The sequence below is a fragment of the Tupaia chinensis genome, unplaced genomic scaffold (genome assembly GCF_000334495.1).
Source record: "Tupaia chinensis unplaced genomic scaffold, TupChi_1.0 Scaffold000226_1, whole genome shotgun sequence".
NCBI classification, from domain to species: Eukaryota; Metazoa; Chordata; class Mammalia; order Scandentia; family Tupaiidae; genus Tupaia; species Tupaia belangeri.
In genome coordinates this window covers 331385-348736 of record NW_006159701.1, presented here as the reverse complement: position 1 = coordinate 348736, position 17352 = coordinate 331385, and the positions used below count along the sequence as shown (strand labels likewise).

General features: G+C 51.4%; 1 protein-coding gene across 1 annotated transcript in view; it reads right to left on the bottom strand.

Annotated features, from left to right (window-relative positions):
- Positions 1-14855, bottom strand: part of SGSM1 (small G protein signaling modulator 1) — a 76682-nt gene extending 61827 nt beyond the window's left edge. The window contains exon 1 of the mRNA XM_006147858.3: positions 14783-14855. The gene's annotated coding sequence lies outside the window, so the exon portion shown is untranslated. The remainder of the gene's footprint in view (positions 1-14782) is intronic.
- Positions 14856-17352: the final 2497 nt, after the last annotated feature.

Here is a 17352-nt window from a genome sequence, read left to right as displayed (position 1 = left end):
CTCTCACCCAGGGAATAAATCTGGTTGGGGAAGGGAGTAAGGGGTGGAGGTGGGTGTAGTTTTCTTTCAGCCTGAGGGAGGGGCTCCAGCAAATGAAGACCCCTCTCCACTTCTGCTGGCTCCCAGCTATCGGCCAGAACATCTCCCTGGCTAGGAGAGAAAGTTAATAACAGGCTGATAGCCCGAGGCCAGGAGAGGAAATTAAATAGCCTGATGATTAGCCGCGGAGATGGAAGCCTCCCTCAGAAGGCCATGGAAGGGAGGGCACGTCTCTGCAAGAAGAAAGGATGTTGCCCACTCCTTGTGGGCGGCACCTATCCCATCCCAGGGGACAGACTGACCTGGGGGCAGAGGTGGGGGCCAGGCAGCCTGGAAAGGAAGATCAGAAATGCACCTCTGGGGCTCCCAGGTGTGGGCTTGGTCTGCTTTGGAGCCTTTCAGGTCCAAGGACCCCTGGGCTGATCTTGCACTTGTAGTCATGTGCATCTGGCTTATTGCAGCCCAAGGGATCGGCCAGGAACAGCGCCTGGTTTAGGCTGCACAGAGGCGATGGTGCAGCTGGTGCACGGAGCTCACGCTCTGTGAGAGCCCAGCAAAGCCAAGCCCCTCTGCTCGCGTCTCAGTCTCTCCGCTGGCAGGTGGAGCCTTTCACTCTTTGGGGCCGAGTGATGATTACATGGACATAACGTGTGAACGGGTGGGTAGGGCTCATGCACAGTAGGAACTTTACCATGATAAAGCCCCTACTCAGTTGTTCTCAAGTACTCCTTGTGTTCAGAGACTCTGTGTAAGCACAACCCTCTGAGGCAGGTTCCCAAATATTCCATTTTACAGATGAGGAAACCAAGGCACAGTTTTGTCGTCGTTGTTGTTGTTTTCTTTTAAGATAACCTAGCCTAAAAAATACAATTTAATTTAAAAAAAAATAAATAACCTACCCTAGGTTACACATGCAGAGATGGCAAGGGTCAGACCCAGGGCCCTCATCTCAAGATGGAGAGCACAAGATGGAGGTCATTTCAAACCAAAAGTCTTTGTAATCCTCCAGCAAAATAAGAGAATGTGGGGGCCGGCAGGTGGCATGGCAGATAAGGGTGCTGGACTCCCACGTGGCTGACGGCGGTTCGAGTCCTAGACCTGGAGGCTTGCTTTCTCACTTTCTCTCTCTCTCACTCTGTCCCTCTCTGGTCAAATTAAAATAAAAACATAAAGTTAAATAAAATAATTTTTTAAATATTTATTTATTTAATTTTATTTTTTATTTTCTAATTTGATGAGAGAAGGAGAGAGAGGAAGAGAGACATGAGAGAGAGAGAGAACAAGCCGCCAGGTCCAAGACTTGAACCATGGTCGACTACGTGGGAGTCCAGCACCTTAACCACCACACCACCTGCCGGCCCCCAAATAAAATATTTTTTAAAAAAATAAGAGAATGTTTACTGAGCATTTACTATGAGCCAAGTGCTCTGGCTAGAACATCTTACTTAATCCTCACAAGAGCACAATTATCCTCAACTTAAAGACAGAAAAACTGAAGCTCAGAGGACCTAGGTAATTTTCCCAAAGTCACACACCAGGAACGAACACAGCTGGGACTTGCACCCAGGTCTGTCTCATGGCCTGACCTAGAACTTGCCCTTCAGCCCCACCGAGTAGTGAGTCATCTGAAAACCCAAAGTGCTGGGAAACCTGGGAGAAGGAATTTCTTATTCTCTCCCAACTTTTCACCAAAAGAAACACAGAACAGGAAGCCGGGGGACCTGGGCTACCCAGACAAGACGCTGCCAGCTACATCCCATGGGGCCTTTTGGGAGAGGAGCCTCGAAGGTAAGAGTATATGGAAAACCCCAGAATAAGCACGCACTGGATGCTGCTGCTTGGTGGGCTGAGGTCACGTGGGAAGCCAGAGTTCAATTCTCAGCCCAGCCTCCAAAGCCGGGTCTGGTGGTACACACCTGTGGTCCCAGCCACCAGGGAGGCTGAGGCAGGAGGCTGGCAAGCTTGCAGCCAGTGTGGGCAATGTGGCAAGAGCCTGTCTGAAAGAGCTGGGTGTGGTGGTGTGTGCCCGGACTCTCAACTACGTGGGAGGCTACGGATTGTCATATAGCGAGACTGTCTGAAAAAAATGAAAAAAAAAAAACCCAAAACACAAAACACAAAAACACCCTTCATGCATGCGCACACGCACACGTGCACACACAGTGGTCAGGAAGCTTTTCTCTCTCTCTTGCATCCAGTGTAAGGGATGCTCCAACAACTGCTTCCATTCTTCCCGCCAGGGGGAGCTCCCTCCACAATAGACAGGCTCTCGGGGGCAGTTGAGAGAACAGAGTCACTGACCCCGGGGTTGAATCCTCAGCCACTCACTCTGGGTGACAATGGCCAAGTTTCCAGCATCACAGGGATATCTGTAAAATACAGAGGGGTGGTAACAGCCTCCCTCTCTCAATAGGGAGAGATCTGGGAGACAATGTCTAATACAACAGGGATTCGACACACCAGAGAGACTAAAAACAAAATTGTTTTAAGGTTTTTGCCATAGAGAGTCACAAGACAATGACACAGAGAAATCACTCTGGGGGGAGGGGGGTGTGGATAGTCACAATCCCTTTTCCTCCACTCTCCTGGGATTTTGAGCAGGCATACGCACTTGCCCGATGTGATTTTCTTTCTTTCTTTCTTTCTTTCTTTTTTTTAATTTTTAGGGAACAAGCTTGCTGGAGACAGAGAGAGACAAAAAGTGAGAAATCACACACACACACCCCCCCCCGGGGGATGGCCATGCCCAATCCCTTCTCCTTTATTCTCCTCTGGGGATTTTGGGCACACACACACATGTGTTACGTGACTTTTCAAGTCGCTGGTTCCAGACTTGAACCACTGTTGATATGGCAGTCCAGTGACATAACCATTTCACCACTTGCTGGTCCTGCCCGGTGCAATTTTCAAGCAACCAGTTCCAGGACTAGAACCATAGCCTCCCACTGTGGGAAACCAGCGCCTTAGCCACCATGCCACCTGCGGGCCCTAGACAGGGCACGGACTAGGCAGTCCACTGCCGGGCCCACAGCGGGGTGCCTGAGCTGTCAAGACACGGCCTATCAGAGGAGCCCTGAGGCCCGGCTCCACCTCCCTACACTTCCTACTGGCTAATCAGGCCAAGCGGCCTCCAGGGGAGTGGCCCCGCCCCACCCTTACACGTCAGACCTGGGTACACTGGTTCCGCCCATCTCCGGCCACGCCCACCTCCGGCCACACCCCCCTCCGGCCACATCCTGCAACCAGTCAGAAGCCAGCCCCGCCCCCTCGCCCTCCACCTGCAAATATTTAAACAGCATCAAAGGCGGCTTGATCTCAGCAGGGAGCCAGGGCCGGCAGGGGCCCATTCCAGGCCGGGAAACCAGGATCCATCGGTTGGGGGCGTTCCTCCTGTCTTCTCTTCTCCCACTTGCCACCTGTGTACACCAAGGATCCCTCAGGCTACCCACTTTCAACCCTGCCAGGCTCCTTACCAACTCGCTACTGCTCCTGACCCTGGCCTTCCCACACTGTGCTGTTCTTATCCCTGGATACTCCAGACGGGGTCAAGCCTTGAGAGACAGAGCCCTACTGAGGATTATCGGAGCACAGGCAAGGGGCTTCAAACAGGACCCAGCCAAGAGCTGGTGCCCTAAGGGAGGGGCCGGGTGAAATGAGTAAAAACAGGAGGGTGGGCATCAAACTCCAGTCATTTACCAGGTGATCCCGGGTCCCGGTTTCCTCGCCTGTGAAATGGGGACAATACCCACTCCACCTCGCAGCTGTGTGAGGTGTCAATGAGCAAAACATACACAGCGCCCAAAAAGGGGCCAGACACAGCCTGAGTGCTGGGTACGTGGCAGCACTCTGACAGCTGTGTACCCCAGACCCCTCACTCGCAGGTCGCTCACATGTCTCCTTGGGGCTCCTGGATCACCTTAACTAAAACTGGGCCTCAGGCACCCTACCCTTACTCTTACCCTGCTTCATACTGTTCCTTAGAGGTCCCGCACCCAGAGCACTCTACATGTCCATGGGTTTACCTGTTTAGGACCCATCTCCCCCATGGGGACCTGGACAGGACAGTGCCTGGACACACTGTGGGCACTCCACATATGCTGCTGATCACGCTGATGATATTAAAAACACTAACAGTGCGAGATGTTTTTTCCCCCCAGAGGGCTGTGCATTTGCCAGAGAGAGAGACAGAGGGAAAGTGAGAAAGCACTCCCCCTGGGGAAGATGGCGACGCCATAATCCCTCCTCCTCCATTTCTTCTTCTGGGATTTTGGGAACACAGGCATACATGCCCCGTGGTTTTTGTTTTGTTTTAAAAGAATTATTTTTTATTTAACTTTATTTATTTTTAATTTGATCAGAGAGGGAAATAGTGAGAGTGAGCAAGAGAAAGCAAGCCAACAGGTCCAGAGGTCCAGGATTCAAACTGTGGTTGGCCATGTGGGAGTCCAGCGCCCTTAACCACCACACTACCTGATGGCCCTGCCCAGTGTTTTTTAAGCTGCCAGGTCTGGGACTCGAACCATGCAGTTGGCCATGTGGTGTCCAGCTGTCTTAACTACCATGCTACCAATTGGCTCCCCAGAGCTATTTTTTTTTTTTTTTGAGAGAGAGAGAGAGATTTTTGCTATTGGGCATTTGTACTCACTGGAAAGACAGAGAGAAACAGAGAGAAAGAGAGTGAGAAATCTCCTCCCAGGGGGATGGCCACACCACAATCCCTTCATTCTCTTAGGATTTTGGACATGCATGCACACATGCCTGGTGTGAATTTCAAGCTGCTGGGTCTGGGACTCAAACCAGTCAGCCACATGGGAGTCCAGTGCCTTAGACACGATGCCATCTACTGGGTCCCAGGAGCTCATTCTTACCAAGCTCAGTCCCAGGCAGTGTCCTAAGCCCCTTTTGCTCCTGCTCACATTGCTGTGCTCATGGCCACGGTTGGCAAACTTCATAAAGTATCAGACCACAAATATTTCAGATCAACTGCAGGATGCTCAGTTAAATCTAAATTTCAGATAAATAAGGAATAATTTTGTAGTCTAAGTATATCCCAAACATAGGAATGTTGTATAGATTATCAGTTGTTTTCTCTGAAAATTTTTTTTTTTAAGATTTTAAGAGACAGAGAAAGACAGAGAAGGAAAGTGACAAATCACCCCCCCAGGGGGGATAGCCACACCACAATCCCTTCTCCTCCATCCCCTCTTGGGATTTTGGGCATGCATACACATGTACCTGGTGTGTTTTACAAGTCACCAGGTCTGGGACTCAAACAGCGGACTCAGCCATGTGAGATCCACAGCCTTAACCACCACACCACCTGCTGATCCCCTAAAATTCAAATTTAGGTGTTCTGAATTTTCACTTCTACATCAGGCAAATTCTATTTGCTAAAGCTTGAAAGCTGTTTTCAGGCCACCTACAATCCATGTCACATCATCGCTTTTGTTTTTATAATGACTTAAAAAAGGTAAGAAAGCAGGACCAGCAGGTGGCATGGTGGTTAAAGCGCTCGACACTCCCACATGGCTGACCATGGTTCAAGTCCCGGACCTGGTGGCTTGCTTTCTCACTTTCTCTCTCTCTCTCTCTCTCTCTCTGTGTGTCTCTCTCTGGTCAAATTACAACAAATGAATGAATAAATAAAATTAAGTAACAAATTATTTTTTTAAAAATCATTTAAAAAATGTAAAAAAGCATCCTCCGCTCAAGGGTCGGCACACCCAGGCTGGGTCTGGCACATAAGGATCCCTTGGGGCACACAGCAGGCCTAAATAAAAACTGCGGGAGCTGCCCCCTGCTCCCCTGAGGCCGGCTGCCTCTGCTGTGACTCAGAGGTGCTTTCCCTTTATGTCCTTCCCAGCTGGGGTCTCAGGCGTTGGCACCAAGGTGGGGTGAGTAACGCTGACCCAGCACCCCGCTTCCGAGGCAGAGGTCCCCACGCATCCTGACTCTTCCCTCCGTGAGAGAGTCTCAGTGGAGGTGGAGAAGTGAAGATGGTTCATCAGGATGCCCAGGAGGCCCTCCAGCAACTTTAAAAATAACTTTCAGCAAGTGGGAGAAGAGGGGAGGAGAGGGGGGTGACTCAAGGCCCCGGAGTAGCGGGGTGAGCAGAGGGCAAGCTGTACCACTCGCCTCCTCTCTCTCGGAGGACGAGCTGCAGACATCTTAGCAGGCGGCATCTCCAGCCGTGCCCGCCACGCTGCCCAGAGGCAGCTCCGGGAGCTCATGGCCACACCTTTGCTCGCCCTGTGTCTTCTGCCAGATGTCCCTCCTGTACACGCCACTCGGCTAACTGCAGCTTGGGCTGCAAGCTTCTACCAAGGTGTTACTTCCTCCTGGAAGCATTCCTAGATTCTCCAGGCCCCAACAGGGACACGAGTGCCTCTCCCACGTTTCCTTAACAGCAACTTGCCAGCACTTATCACGGAACCGAAACCGTCACTCACACACTCGCTATTTTTGTGTGCTTCTGGCGTGTCAGGCACGGGAAGGGGGCAGGCAGACGAGGTCCCTGCAAGATGAAAAGACATAAACTAAGCCACATGAAGGGGTAACTAAATGTAGCATGAGGCCAGATGTCCGCAGCAAAAAGAACTTGGTTCTAGCAGAATAAGGAAGACATCGGACCTGACAGGGCAGAGGGGAAGGTCAGGGAGGGCTTCCTGGAGGTGGTGATGGCATAAGACAGGAAGAACAAGTAGAAATGAGCTCCTGGGGCCTCCATCTCCCTAACGCTGAGGTAGAGGGGAAAATCTCCTGTACAACTGTCCCCATGGAGCTGCCTTGAAGCTCAGAGGAAGGAACAGATGCAAAGGCAGTGTGACAGGGAGAAGCACTACACAGAAATAGCCAGCGGCTTTCACGTTTTTAATACATTATGGGCGAGGCACGCAGGAGGTGAGAGCGGGGAGGAGCTGGAATAGGGCTGGTGGGGACAGGAGTATTTTGGGGAAGCTCTTAAGCACAGGCTGAGCAGATTTGGAGGGGAGGCAGGAGGAGCAGAGGAGAGGGAGGGAGCCTCCCTGTGAACCTGAGGGCTTCCAGCCTTCCTCCCTTGTCCAGTAGCACTCCTTCCCCTCCCACCTCGAGCTCTGGCCCACGTGCCAACCTGTGTGACTCTGGCGGCACTTAACACAATCGTTGTCACATAGTAAGTGCTTTATACACACGAGTGATGACCAGCATTTATTTATAAAGTGCTCACTGTGTACCTGGTACCGTGCTTAGGAGCACAATCTCTCCTTTTTTTCTTGTTTTTGGAGAGGTTTTTGCTGTAGGGTGTGTGTGCTCGCCAGAAAGACCGAGAGACAGAAAGTGAGAAATCACCCCCCAGTGGGGATGGCCACACCGCAATCCCTTCTTCTCCATTCTCCTCTTGGGATTTTAGGCACACACACACATGCACCCAGCATGAGTTTAAGCCACTGGGCCCGGGACTTGAACCGCGGTCGACTACATGGGAGTCCAGCGACATAGCCATTATGCTAACTGCTGGTCCCAAGGGGTACAATCTCTCCTGATCTCATGCTAATTCAGTGAGTTGGTTACGATCAGCTTCTCCATTTTACAGGTGAGGAAACTGAGTCCCAGTCAGCTTAAATGGCTTTCTCCAAGCACAGGGTTTAGGAAGGGAAGGGCAAGAATTAGAACCCAGGACTATCTACCCTCCACAGAGCCTGGCACATAGTAGGTCCATTCATTCACTCAACAGACACCTACAAGTGCTTCCCACAATGGGTCTTTGAGCCCGAAGAGTCGCAGCATCCAGGCCAGCCTCACAGCCCGGCAGTTAGCTGGATCCCACCTGGCTGGCCATGGTTTGAATCCTGGCTCTGCTGTCTTAAAAAATCCACCAGGAACATTTTGTGTGCATGCCCCAAACCCCAACAGGATGGAGATGGAGAAGGGTTTGCAGCATGACCGCACCCCATCAAAGTGCTCTCTCCCTTTCTCTCTCTCTCTGGCAAGTGCACATGCTCTCTAGCAATTAAGAGGGAAGATTCACAACAACCATGCAATCTAGGTGTCACTGTCATGACGCCCGTTTTCCCGGTGAGGCTGCTGACCTGGGAGAGACAAAGACTGTCTGGCCTGGGAGGAGACCCGGATTTGAACCAAGGTCTCCTGCTCCACATTGTGACAGGGACCCCAGTGGCAGGGTGGCCAATGTGCGCCCATGCCCTCGGCCCACTGTGGCCCAACCTTGCCATCTCTCCTGGACCCTGGACCTGGCAGCCTGCTGGCTCCGCCTCACCTTCAGCCACTGCTTCTCGCGGTCCCCCTCCCAGTGTGGGCCCCCTTGCACCCACAGGTCGGCTCCCGAAGGAGAGTCGTGGCAGCAAAAAGAAATGCCCAATTTTCAATGCCTCTTACTAAGTGAAAGAGGCCGGTCTGACAAGGCCACACGCTACAGGAGTCCAGCTGACACTCTGGGCAAGGCAGGACTAAGGGGACAGTGGAAAGAGCGGTGGACACGCCAGGTCGGGGCAGGAGGAAGCCTGATGAACAGGTAGGGCGCACGGGATTTTTTAATTTGCCTGAGGGTACGTGTGCTCGCCAGAGAAAGAAATCACACCCATGGGAAATGGTCACACTACCATCGCTTCTCCTCCATCTCGCCCTCCTCTTGAGCTTTCGGGCATGCATGCAAATGCACCCGGCATGTTTTACAAGCAGCCAGATCTGGGACTCAAACTGCGCAGTAGGCCGTGTGGGATCCAGCCACCTTAACCACTGGTCCCACAAAGGATTTTTAGGGCAGTGCAAATACTCTGTGTAACGCCGCAAGGGCGGGTAAGTGACATTAGACATTTGTCTAAGCCCACAGACTATGCAACACCATCATTGCTCTGGATGACAATGACATGTCCGTGCAGGTCATCAACTCTAACAGATGTGCCACTTTGGTGGGGGTGTGGCCAGGGGATCAGGTGTGCATCTGCAAGGGGCAAAGGGCCTATGGGAACTCTGTACCTTCCGCTCAATTTTGCTGTGAACCTAAAACTACTTTATAAAGTCTATATTTTTAAATGCCACTTTTAAAAATTATTTATTTTATTTTATTTATCATTATTATTATTTTTTAATTGCTACAGGGCATGTCCATTCACCAGAGAGAGACAGAGAGGGGAAAAAGGCAAGCCAGCATGTCTGGGACTAGAACCACTGACAACACGTAGGAGTCCGATGCCTCAACTACCATGCCCCTATCAAGTCTATTTATTAAAAATGAGGGAAAAAAGAGATGTCCTTTCCTTGCTGCCACTCAGGCAGGATGTTGACGGGGACCCCAACTTTCAGTAAATAAGTGAAGCATCTCTCGTCTCCCCCCTCCTTACTCCCTGCTTCCCCGCTTATCCCGAGCGCTGCAAGCTCCCTCCTGCCTCAGTGCCTGTGCACTTGCCACTCCGGCTGCCATGCTCGGTTGCTGCACAGTTGCACCTTATCATCATTAAGATAGCAGTTCAAATGCCACCTCCTCAGAGAGGCCCACCATGACTGTCCACCTAAACTGCCTCCAACCCAGCCTCTCTCTTCCCTATGGCGGGTTTTTTATTTCTTTTTTTTTTTTTTTTTTTCCTTCCTCCCCAAACCGGCCCCCACCCCAGCCTCTCTCTTCCCTATGGCGGTTTTATCATCCCTTTCTTTCTTCCTTTCTTCCTTCCATTCTTTCGTTCTTTTCTTTCTTCATCCCTTCTTTCCTTCCTTTCTTTTCTTCCATTCTTTTTTTTTTAAGATTTTTTTTTTGCTATAGGTTGTGTGTGCTCACCAGAGATACAGAGAGAAAGTGGGAAATCACCCCCCAGGGGGTATGGCCACATCACAGTCTCTTCTCCTCCATTCTTCTCTTGGGATTTTGGGCATGCATGCACATGCGTCTGGTGTGAGCCGCCAGGTCCAGGACTCAAACTGTGGTCAGTCACGTGGGAATCTAGTGCCACAATCAGTATGCCACCTGCTGGCTCCTCTTTTTTCTTTTTTTTAATTTTAAGTTTATTTCTTCCTTCTATGTCTCTTCCTCTCTAGACTGGCAGCTCCCAGAGGGCAGAGACCTTCCCCTCCAGTGCCCTCTGCTGCCTCTGGAGCCCAGCACAGAGCCTGGCACCCAGCAGGAAGTGAACAAATGCCAGGACACGGACCGAGGCTTCCTTTTCCGACTCCCTCTCCCACGCAGTTCCAGGACAGACTCACCCCTCCCCCAACCCCATCCACTCCCTCCCATCCTTCCTGTCACTTCCATATGGCACAGACAATGAAAGTAAAACCATAGGGGTGGCAGTGGCCCGTGCCATGGCTGTGAGCAGGCAGAGTAGGGGGACAGGCAATGAAAACACGGTGGCATGTGGATCTCTGGAGTGTAGTTCCTCCCCCTTGACCTGCCCTAACTGTGGCTGTCGGGGCTTATACGGAAGCAGATGCCTCTAGCCCGACCCCTGCCAGCCTGGCCCCAGTTAATAGTTTACCAGATCACTATAAATAGTCCCAAGGCAGCGCTCCCCAACAGTCTGAGGGTCAGTCGGCTCATCCTGACCTGAGGGGACGCTTGTTCCAGGCCTGAGAACGGGGTTCCTGCAGACAAGCCTCCCTCTCCTGCCCTGCCCTGCCTGGGTCCTGCAGATACCCCCGACAAGGAGCATGCAGCAGGGGCCTCTGGACAGAAAGATCCTGCGGGCCGACTCCCCCGTGTCCAGCCACTGGAGGGGAGGATGGCGCTGTGCAGACCCTCCCCTAGGCTCTCCCTTGCCCAGAGAAACCAGCCTGCGTGTTTCACATTCCCAGCCCACGCCTGGAGACCGGCCAGCTGTCTCCTGGGTATTCTGCCTGCTGGATGAGGCTGGGCCCCTGGCAACACGCCCCTTCCACAGGCCCCACGATCCTCAGGGAAGAGGCAAACGCACACAGACTCCAGAGACCACCTGAACTTTGGGGAGGGTTTGTGGTCTGGGCAGCCATGGAAAAATAAGAAACAAAATTCCCAGATGGCTGCTACAAACACACAGGTGTGAGGCCGGACAGGGGCGACGGTGGTCAAGCACGGCGCTTTGCAAGGCTGACCAGCATGGAAAAGCCCCAGGTTCCTGTCCAGGGACTTCTGTGCGTGCCCTGTGTAGGCGTGTGCCCATGGGGGGCTGGCTGAAGCTAGACTGGATCACAGTGTCAGGGCCCTCCCTGTTGAGGGCCTATCTCTGTCTCTGTCTGTCTCTCTCTGTCTCTCTCTCACTCATGAAAAAAATAAGTAAGCAAAAATACACATATAGGATTAAACCAGAAAATGAATTAACCGCCTCTTTTCAACTTTAGAAGAAAAGTAGTCCAATATGGGTCTAAGGGCTGACTCCGAATCCTAGCCCTGCCTCTTACTAGCTGTGTGATCTGGGACAAGTCACTTCACTTCTCTGTGCTTCTGTTTACTCATCTCTGTAAAATGGGACAATAACTAGTACTTAACTCTCTGATGGCTGAGCTGGGTTGTTTTGTTTTCTTTTGTTTTTTACATTAAATATGTTAAGTATCTAGTATAATATCCAGAACATGACAGAACTTTCTAGAAATGCTTTATATCTCTGCTTATAGGATCCCTAGCTATAAGTGGCTATTGAGCATTTGGTTTTAGTTTTTCATTTTTTTTTAAAGAATTGATTTATTTATGCATTCATTTATTTTCATTTGACCAGAGAGAGACAACAGAAAGCAAGCCACCAGGTCTGGGACTCGAACTGTGGTTGGCCATGTGGGAGTGTCCAGCGCCTTAACAACCTTGCCACCCGGTCCCACTATTGAGCATTTGAAACGCAGCTAGTGTAATGGAAAAGTTGCATTTTACATTGAACTTAGCTTAATTAAGATGTAAATGAGCTTGTGACTAGTGGTAGGTTTGGAACATAGTGGGTACGCAGAAAACGTGAATGATGTGGCCAGCGGATAGTGGGGTGGTTAAGGTGCAGGACTCCCACATGGCCAACCGCAGTTTAAGCCACCAGACCTGGTGGCTTGCTTTCTCACTTTCCCTCTCGCTCTCTGGTGAGCACACATGATAGCAAATTAAAAAACAATAACAGGGGACCAGCAGGTGGAGTGGTAGTTAAGGCACTAGACACTCCCACAGGGCTCTCCTGGTCGATTAAAATAAAAGAATAAATAAATAAAATTAAATAAATGTTCTTAAATAATAAAATTAATTTTAAAAAAGAAAACGTGATGATTTTTATTGGGGGCTGTCATCATGGCTGTTATCAGAACACCCACTCATTGAGAAATCGGGAGGGCCCGGTCATTTCTGCGCACACCCAGGACAGGCTCTTCTGCACTCACCCCTCTGTCATGCCATCTTGCAGGGTGTCACGGGAGAAGGTCTCTTCCCCAAGGCTCATATGTTGAAATTCTACCCCCAAAATGATGGCATTAAGATGTTAAGCCTTTGGGGGTAATGAAGTCATGGGGGGGGCACCCTCTTGAATAGGACTAGTGCCCTCGTAAGAGACCCCGGAGAACTCCCCTTTCCACCACAGCGCGAATCAGCAGCCTGGAGTCCTGCAGAGGGCCCTCCCCAGAGCCCAAACATACCCGTACCTTGACCTTGGGCCCGCAGCCACCAGAACTGCGAGAAATACACTTCTGTTTTTTGAAAGACTCCCAATCTATGGCACTCGGTTGTTTCAGACCCACCCACCCAAGACACAGGGTGATTCCAAACCATATTTGGGTATATGGGCTGTGCACCCCTTAGAGGTACCGACAGCTGGAGACCCTCTCTCCATACACGCTACACCCCATCTCAGGGGTCTGCAGACGCCTGAGCAGAAGTCCTTGATCCAGCAGACACTTGACACACAGCAAGTCCCCGGGCACTGGGGCCTTGGGCAGGTGCAGAGCCCGAGAAAGGACACCTCCGAGGCTGGGCCCCAAATGCAGGTGCCCTGGCCCCTTAGACGTGGACGCCTGTGGTGAGCCTGCCTGGTTTCCATCTCCCTGTCTGGTTGTTTCACAGTGCCTCTCCTCAGGTGCCCCTCCCTTACTCTCATGGGGCTGACTCCTTGACCAATCAGAACAAACCATCCCACTGGGATTGACGCAAAAGGGGCACGTGATGCCAGCCGGTCTGGTGAGCCCTAAGACTTCGGCTAGAACCATTGGGAAGGGGAAGCGCTCTGCTATGCCAGGCTGGCAGATGGTGCCCTGAGAGCTGCTGGGCAACACTTCTCCGCCCCACGGAGAGAGACTGAGCATAAAGCCCACACAGACAAAAGCAGCACAGAGAGATGGACAGAGACCGTGTCCAATGACATCATTAGAACCCCTGGACGTAGCCGCGCCTGAAAGCGGAATCACCCCACACTCCCCGAACACTTGAAGCTAAAAATGCATTTTCCAGCCTCTCTTTCCGTATATGTTGACATACTGATTTATCATTCTAGCTCGTTTTAGTAGGGTTTATCCAACTTGCAATGGGTAGAGGATGGAGCTGGCTAACAAACCTCTGCCGTTTCTCAGCTGTGTGACCTGGGTTCAGTTCCTGGACCTCTCTGAGCTTCGATTTCCTCATCGGTAAAGAGCAGTTGCTACCCTACAAGATTACCTTGTGCATTAAATGAGATAAAGCAAAGCATTTGGAGGCTGCTTGATGCTGGCAGTTGGTATGATTCTAACTTGCTAATTAGCATAAGTTAATAATAATTAAATGGGGATTCAATGTCCTGAGTTATCACCAAATCTCTTAAATTCTCATGGCCTCTGCTCTCTGACTTTTAAGCGGGGCTCCCGATAAAAGGACCTGTTGTTGTCCTTTATAAACACCCACAATCAGCTTTCCTATGGAATTGTTAAGAAAAGAAGGCACGAAAATCTTTTCACCTCCCATGTTCTCCTACCAGTAGGAGAAAGAAAAACACAGTGTCCTTCATGGGGGTTTGGCACGCCCAGGCTCATGAGACTTGGACCTCTGTGGGCTGACTGATGGTCTCCATGGGCAACCCCACTCAGAAGGAAGAACCCGCTCCCCAGCTCTCCACCCCAGGAGGGCGATACGTCCAGCCCACACTCAGCCCTCCCACTCCCACTTGGCCCTCCCAACTCTGCTTGGGATACCTTTAGGTCCCAATAATTTTATTTATTTATTTATTTATTTTTGCCAGAAGCTGTATGTATTCACTGGAGACAGATGGAGAGAGAAGGGGAGGGAATAAAGCACCCCCCAATGGAGTATGGTCACACCACAATCCTTTCTCCTCTATCTTTCCACCCTGCCAGGATTCAGAGCCTGGCATGTTCTTCAAGTCACCAGGCCAAAACTGAGACCACCACGTGGGTGGGCCATGTAGGACCCAGCTGCCTCAACCACCAGCCATCAAGTAGGCCCCGTTCTCATTCATCCTTCAGCCCTACTCTGAGGGCTGTCAGTACCTCCAGCCCATAGCTCACCCAGGGAGAGCAAGATCCCACACTAAGAGCGTCTGCAAGTTCAGATGGGACCAGAAAGGGCAGCAAGGTGTCTAGTGACAGCACAGCAGCACAGCTGTGTGACAGACGTCCTCACTGTGTGACATGCCAGAGAACTAGCATCAGAGAGGTCCCCACAGCTGCCAACTCGCAGGACCCCAGCCGTCTCATTCCCAAACTCGCCCCTCTCCCCTGCTCCCCAAGCCCAGCTGGTACATCACCACGTGTGGGATATCAGTTTTAGCTCCAGGACAACATGGGGCAGGGTTCTGGGGCCCCACTCTCAGGCCGGACGCCAGCCCACCTTTGTGATCTACAGCCAGGTACTTGCCGTCTCTGGGCCTCGGCCTCCTCGTCTCTAAGAGATGGGGTCCTGCTCACTTCATGGGGCCTGGGGATAACAAAATGAGCTCACCATATAAAATGTTCTTGGTAGACACTGTTGTTTAGTGTGTTCCATTTTGTACAAAATTACTTTTCTATTTATTTGTTGTGATTTTCAAGATACCAGGTCTGGAACTTGAACTGCAGTTGGCTATGGGAATCTGGCCCCCAGCTAGCACTTTGTTTCGCTTTTTTTAAGAGAGTTTCACTGTGCCGCGATCCTGGTGTCTCAGCCACTGGAGTAAACGGGACTACGGCGCTCCACTGTCCCCAGGTGGTTTTGTTTGTTTGTTTTTTTAATTTGCTCATGGAGAGACATAAAGAGAGAGAGGGAAAATGAGAACTCACCCCTCAAGGCTATAGTCCCTTGTCCTCCATTCTCCTCTCAGGACTTGGGGTATCCACTCACATGAGCCCTAAAATCATACAGTTGGCCGTGTGCGATCCAGTACCGTAACCTCCACCCCACCAGCTGGCCCTTGCCCCAAGGTTTACAGGGCTTTTAGGGACTCGAACATGGGCCTCCCACGTAGCTGCAGCCCACCCCATAGCAGCATCAGCCAGCATGCACCTGCAGCAGCTGGACTCACGTATATGCTGCATTGGTTTGTGTTTGCTTGGCTCGTCATCTTTATCCTATTAGAATGGCTTGAGGTGAACCCCGATCTTCCCTGAGTGGAGAGAAGGCTCCCCCAAAGTCTTATCAGTTACGGAGTGTTTAATCAGTCTTGAATCCAGACTAGGCAAGTCAGAGTAGAGACGACACGGAAGACTTGGCTGTCGGAAAGTGACACCAGCCAAATGAGATGGGATGAGGTTCTTAGAAGCCTGGAGGGAGCTGTCCAAGCTCGTCCACTTAGAAAGCAGAAAAATGAGGCTGTGAAAAAAAAAGACCTGCGAGGAGACACAGGCGTCGTCTGGCACAGAGCTAGAACGAGCACTTGGGCCCCCTCACGTTCCATCCTGGGTTCTGCAGCCAGCAACCGCAGGACAAACGTGCCCTTCCCTGCCTGCTCTCCATCAGCAAATACCACCCCCGCTCCTAGGGACCTCGTGAAGCTGCTGCAGGGGGGAATCCAGCCGGACGGCACAGGAGATACAACCAAACAAGAAAGCCAGGCCCCTCCAGCCACCCTCCTTGCACTGAACCAGGGCCAAGGCTGCTGCAGACGCCTGCCCGTCACATTCAGAAGCTCCCGGAAGCCACATTGCCAGAGGCCTGAAAAAGCACAGGCACACATCGGAGCTCGCGTCTGCATTATTCATGAGGAGAATTTCTGGTCTCTTATGGCCACAGACTCAAGGCACACGAGCTGATTTGAGTCAGTCCTGCAGGCTCCAGGAAGCCAAAAAAATATCCCACCTGGCATTTTTTTTGGGTGGGCACTTCAGGAGACTCTGCTCAGCACAGCAGGGGATTCGAGGGTGGGGGGCTGTGATTTCCAGACCAAGAACTGAAACTTCCGGCAAAGCCCAAGCAGAAGTTACCTGTCTTGTCTGGTGACCTGGTGTCTTTGCTTCCTCCCAACTTGTCCCCTAATACTTAAATTTTCCTTCCCTGCTCAAAACCCCTCTACGGCTCCCACCTTACAGAGTAAAAGCCAAAGGCCCTGCGTGCTTGGCCTTCTCATCTCTGCCCTCACTTGCCATGCTCCAGCCTCCTTGGGCATGGAGTAAGCCCGTCGGAATGAAGACTTACTAACGGTATTACACAGTTCAGTCTCTCTTCTACAGCCTATGTCTACACACAGGTTAAACAGGCATTCTAAGGGGCCAGCAGGTGGCAGGGTGGCTGGAGCGCTGAACACCCACCTGGCCAACCACGGTTCAAGTCCCAGACCCTGTGGCTTGAAACTCACGCCAGGGGCATGTGTATGTGCATGTGTGCCCAAGGTCCTGAGAAGATGATGGAGAAGGGATTGCAGCATGGCCATCCCCTCCTGGGGTGGGTAGATGTGGCAAAATTCTCTAAAAAAAAAAAAAAAAAAAAAACCACACAAAAAAAACAGGTGTTCTAGAAGATTGAACCCAAATGGCACTGACCCTCACTCTCCTTCCTTATCGCAAATACGTATATGAGACAATTAAAAAGAAGTGAGGATGAGGTGCCGGAGAACAGTTTGTTCCATGATTATGGCTTACAGAAGTGGAGGGTAGGCGGGTGCCAGGTCAGAGCTTTTCCAGCCCTTCCAGCACCGCCATCCTGGCTGGATCGTCTTTGTGGTGATGGCGGGGAGCCGTCTCGTGGACTGCAGGAAGCTGAGCAGCATCCCTATTCTCAGCTCAGCAGACACACGGGGCACCCTCAGCTGCGACAACCCAAGATGTTTCCAGACATTGCCAAATGTCCCCTGAAGTAGGGCTGCCAGACTGAACAATACATGCTTCTTGCAGAAACCGTATTCATTTTTTTAAAAATGTTTGCCACAGGATGAGTGCCCTTGCCAGAGAGAGAGAAAGAGAGACAGAGAAGGAGAGGGAAAGTGAGGT